At 45.5% G+C, this 5,504-nt stretch overlaps 1 pseudogene; it reads left to right on the forward strand.

Annotated features, from left to right (window-relative positions):
• Positions 1 to 4,100: 4,100 nt before the first annotated feature.
• LOC102503248 (kinesin-associated protein 3-like) overlaps positions 4,101 to 5,504 on the forward strand; it is a 4,949-nt pseudogene continuing 3,545 nt past the window's right edge.

Below are 5,504 nucleotides of genomic sequence, written 5' to 3' on the forward strand. Positions count from 1 at the left end.
ATAGAGCCTGTCTCAGACCTGTCTTGCTCTGGAAAGGAGAGTTGGCTGCCTCCGTTTGGAACTTGCAGGAAGCCTTGGAGCTTGTTCCCAAACCTTTCTGATTCTGGTAGAGAATTCTCCGTGGAAGAACCGGATTAGCCACCCTGGAGGTACTACCTGAAGTCGAGGGGGACATCCCTGACAACCAGGAGATCAACGAGCATCTGCATTGGATGCTTTTGGTCTAGCATTTGGTAAGGACGCTATGTGGACTAGTGTGAATCTGGTGCATATGGTGGAACTGACTGGCTGATGCGTACGGTTATCACCTGTGCATGTTTGTTGGAATGCAGGAGTGATTGTGATTCTGTGTCTCTTTTTGTTGTGGCCTCTATTCCTTTTCTTTCCTGTCATGGGCCAAACCCAAGTAACTCCTAAGAGTTTAATCTTAGATCGCTTCTCGGCAGTCTGGGAGAAAGCTCACACCTATGGACTAGAGGTAAGGAAAGGTAAGTTTAATACCTTTTGTTCTTCAGAATGGCCAGCCTTTGATGTAGGCTGGCCATCACAGGGGACCTTTTCCCTGAAAGTCATCAAGCGAGTCTGAGAAATAATCAACCAGCCTGGCATTCAGGGTCATCTGGACCAGTATCCATATATTATAATGTGGCAAGATTTGGTAGAAAAATCCCCCTTCTTGGCTTAGGCCTTTTATTCCAGGAAAGGATGAAGATCCCCTGAAAATATTGACTGTGGAGGGTACCCACCCCTCAGAGCTGGGGGAAACTACAAAGGATCTCAAAAAGCCAGTCCTTCACAGGGATTCTGAGATTTATCCTTCCCTGGCAGGCTTAGACTTTGAAACTTATCTGCCACTTTATGCTGCAGCAGCAGCTCCTGAGGCTCAGGCAGAAGCACTCCTCCAGCCAGAGGTGGAACTCCCTCCACAGCCTCAGCAGTCGCCTCACTCTACAGTGGGGCCCTCAGCACCTCTGGTGTTGGCACAAGGACCTGCTGCAGGACTTAGATCCAGGAGGGTCCGGGAGGATGAAGAGCCCTCATCCTCTGAGTGGGCTCCCATCCTTCCCGTCTGAGCCCTAGGGGGCACAGGTCCTCAAGGAGAGTGCACGTATCAGTATTGGCCCTTTTCTATTAGTGATCTATATAATTGGAAAACTCAAAATCCTCTTTTCTCAGAAGATCCATGGGGACTCATCAATCTGTTTTTTTTTGGGAGGGGGGAGAGATTTTCACTATAGGGCGCGTGTGCTCGCCAGACAGACAGAGAGAGACATTAGAGACAGAAAGCGAGAAATTACCCCCCAGGGGGGATGGTCACGCCGCAATCCCTTCTCCTCCATTCTCCTCTTGGGATCTTGGGCACGCACGCACACGCGCCCGGCGTGAGTTTTAAGCCACCGGGTCCGGGACGCGAACCGCGGTCGACTACGTGGGAGTCCAGCAACATAGCCATTATGCTAACTGCTGGTTCCCTCATCAATCTGTTTGAGTGTATACCTACAGCCCCACTTGGGATGATTGCCAGTAGCTTCTCAACACTTTGTTCACTAACGAGGAATGGGAGCAAATCCTCACTGAAGCATGGAAGAATGTATCTGGAAACGGTCGTCCGACCACCTTACCAAACCTGATTGATGAGGGCTTTCCACTCACCAGGCCTAACTGGGACTTTGGGAATGCTGAAGGTAGGGAGGATCTCTGAATCTATCCCCAGACTCTTATGGCCGGTCTCCAAGGGGCTGTGAGGTGCCCCACTAATTTGGCAAGCGTGAAAGCAATTATTCAGGGAGACAATGAAAGCCTGACCGCATTCTTAGAATGTCTCTATAGTGCTTATAGACAATTTACCCCCTTAGATCCCTTGACTGAGGAGTCTGCTGTTATCGTCTTTTATTAACCAGGCAGCACCAGATATTAGGCAAAAGTTGTATAAGAGATATGACTATTAGAAGCCTTATGAAAATAGCAGATATAGTTGGTTTCTTTTTTTTTTTTTGAGAGGTTTTTGCTATAGGGCGCGTGTGCTCACCAGACAGAGAGAGACAGAGAGATAGAAAGCGAGAAATCACCCCCCAAGGGGGATGGCCACACCCCAATCCCTTCTCCTCCATTCTCCTCTCAGGATCTTGGGCATGCACACACACACGCCCAGTGTGAGTTTAAGCCACCGGGTCCAGGACTTGAATCACGGTCGACTACGTGGGAGTCCAGCGACATAGCCATTATGCTAACTGCTGGTCCTAACAGATATAGTTTTTAATACTCGAGAAACTCCAGAAGAACGGGAGGATAGACTTAGAAAGCAAGATCAGGAATTGCAACAAAAGGTTAGAAAAGAAGACAGAAAATTTCATCAGAAACAAAATGAGCGAATGGCTAAGGTCTTCTTGGCTGGTACTAAGGGGGGAGAGAAGCCATGGGGTCCCCAAGGTAAAGAGATGAGACCTAAACTTGACATAAATCAATGTGCCTATTGTAAAAAGTGTGGGCACTGGAATAAAAGACTGTCCTGGGAGACCCAAGGGCCCAGATCCACAAGGGGACTCCCAGGTCTTAATGGCAGGAGTGTACAGTGAATAGGGGAATCGAAACTTGGAGCCCCTTCCCAAGTTTTGGGTAACTGTGTCAGTGGAAGGGAAGTCTGAAGATTTTATGGTAGATAAAGGGGCTCAATATCAGTCAATTCTCAACACCCCTTTCTTGCCTCTCTCAGGCAAGACTAGCATTGTTCAAGGTGCCACCAGGTCCAAAGCTTACCAATGGACAACAGAGCGTAAAGTGGATTTGGGTCAACATCAGGTCACCCACTCCTTCTTGGTCATCCTGGAATGCCCAGCCCCCCTGCTGGGATACGACTTATTGACTAACATACAGGTGCAAATCCACTTCAGTCCTGGGGGCATTAGAGTCACTGATAACTTGGGACATCCCCTTCATGTCCTGACTTTGGTTCTGGCAGATGAATATTGCCTGTATGGCCGGACAGGCTCAGAACCACAGGGGGCCCAATTATGGCCCGCAGAATTAAATTCTTGCATCCAGAAGTTTCCCCAAGTGTGGGCTGAAGTGGAAAGAATGGGTTTCACAGCCCATTGGGCCCCTATAATAATTGAACTCAAATCCTCAGCCCAAGCTCTCCAAGTACGCCAATACCCTCTGTCAGCTGAGACAAGGAAAGACATTGCCCCCACTATAAATCGCTTGCTACAGGCTGGCATTCTCATACCTTGCCATTCTAGTTGGAACACTCCATTGCTCCCAGTAAGGAAACCAGGAGGAAGTGACTTTAGACCTGTTCAGGACTTATGAAAGGTTAACAAAAGACTCAAGATATGCACTCCACAATTCCCAACCCGTACAACCTTTTGAGCCATCTACCCCCTACTCACGTCTGGTATACAACACTGGATTTAAAAGATGTGTTCTTTAGCATAGCCTCGGCACCAGTTAGCCAGTCAACTTTTGCCTTTGAATGGCAAGAAGAGGGGCCCTCAGGAAACCCCAAGCAGCTCACATGGACAAGACTCCTGCAGGGGTTCAAGAGCTCCCCAACTTTGTTTAACGAGGCCTTGAATCAGGACTTGTGTTCTTTCCGTCAAAGCCATGGCTCCGTGACCCTCTTACAGTATGTTGATGACCTTTTCTTAGCCGGTCCTTCTGAAGCATAATATAAAAGAGCAACAGAGGACCTTTTGCAGGAATTGGGCTCCCTGGGCTATTGTGCCAGCGCTAAAAAGTCCCACATTTGTAAACAAACTGTTACCTACTTGGGGTATAAGCTCCATAAAGGAATGAGATGGCTGACAGAGGCCATGAAAGAGACTATTTTGAGACTGCCAGTCCCTACTACAGCCAGAGAAGTTCGAGAATTCTTGGGCATTGTGGGCTACTGTCAGTTCTGAATAGGGAATTTCACAGAATTAGCCAAACCCTTGTATGAGGCCACAAAAGAAAAAATGCCCTGGACTTGGGACCTGAACAACAACTTGCTTTTGAAAGACTCAGGACCTCTGGGCTCTGTCATTTCCTCTGAGGTGAGGGCCCAGTGGCTGCCGGCATCCGAGATGCCCCATCCTCCCCATCCTGCTGCTGCTGCCACCATGCAAGGGGAGGACGCCAAATACCTCAAAAGTTAAAGGAGGGGATATTGATGTACATCCATCTGAAAAAGCACTCATTGTTCAATATGAAGTGGAAGCTACCATTCTTGGAGAAATGGGGGATCCCATGTTGGGAGAACAAAAGGAATGTCAAAAAATGGGAACTCCAGTTTCATTCCATTTCTAGGCTCCTGGCCAGCAAGGGAAACTGAGACAAGGACACCACTGCCCCTGCCCCACTTCCAGTCTCTCAAGACCAGGACCCCATCTCCTAAAGAGCAATCATCTTAAGAGCCTCAATGCCAGCACAGATATTACTTCCCTAAAGAATGTAAACTCATTCACCCCTCAAAACTAAATGAGGTAGAACAACTGTTATATTATCTACAGAACCAGCGTGATTCTTTGTCAGGAAAAGAAAAAAAATAGAAAAATCAAACAAGCCTAAGACCCACCTCCTTTTGAAGGAATGGAGATGGATGAAGTTTCTAACATAAATGACTGGATGAATACATTGAGTTATTATATGAAGATATTCCTGACAAGATTTGAGGTTCTGCTTTAATCCCGCAGCTTGCTCAAAATCCTGATAACTTGGAAGAACTACTGTTAAATGAAACTGCTCTTGGTGCATTAGCAAGAGTCCTGAGAGAAGACTGGAAGCAAAGTGTTGAGTTAGCTACAAACATAATCTACACCCATTTTTGCTTTTCCAGCTTTTCTCAGTTTCATAGACTTATTACACACTATAAAATTGGAGCTCTGTGTATGAATATCATCGATCATGAATTAAAAAGACATGAACTTTGGCAAGAAGAACTTTCTAAGAAGAAAAAAGCTGTTGATGAAGACCTTGAAAACCAAACCTTGAGAAAGGATTATGAAAAATCCTTTAAAAAGTACCAGGGGCTTGTGGTGAAACAGGAACAGCTATTAAGAGTTGCTCTTTACCTGCTTCTGAATCATGCTGAGGATACTCGTACAGAACTGAAAATGAGGTACAAGAACACAGTTTACATGTTGGTGAAGGCTCTTGACTGAGACAATTTCAAGCTGCTTATTCTAGTGGTGTCATTCTTGAAGAAACTCAGCATTTTTATGGAGAATAAAAATGATACGGTGGAAATGGACATTATTGAAAAACTGGTAAAAATGATGCCTTGTGAGCATGAAGATCTACTATCACCCTTCGACTTTTTTTTATTAATTTATTTTTCTTTTTTTAACATTAATATGCTATACATCATTACAGTATACAAAATGAATTTTTCATCCAAAATACACTGTCTGTTGGCTCAATCAAGCACATCAACATACATATTATCAATAAACAATTTTTCATTTCTTATGTCTTGTATATTTTGCGGGGTTTTTTTTGTTTGTTTATTTTTTTTTTTATTTTAT

This window comes from Tupaia chinensis, unplaced genomic scaffold, assembly GCF_000334495.1.
Source record: "Tupaia chinensis unplaced genomic scaffold, TupChi_1.0 Scaffold000363_1, whole genome shotgun sequence".
Classification (NCBI taxonomy): Eukaryota; Metazoa; Chordata; class Mammalia; order Scandentia; family Tupaiidae; genus Tupaia; species Tupaia belangeri.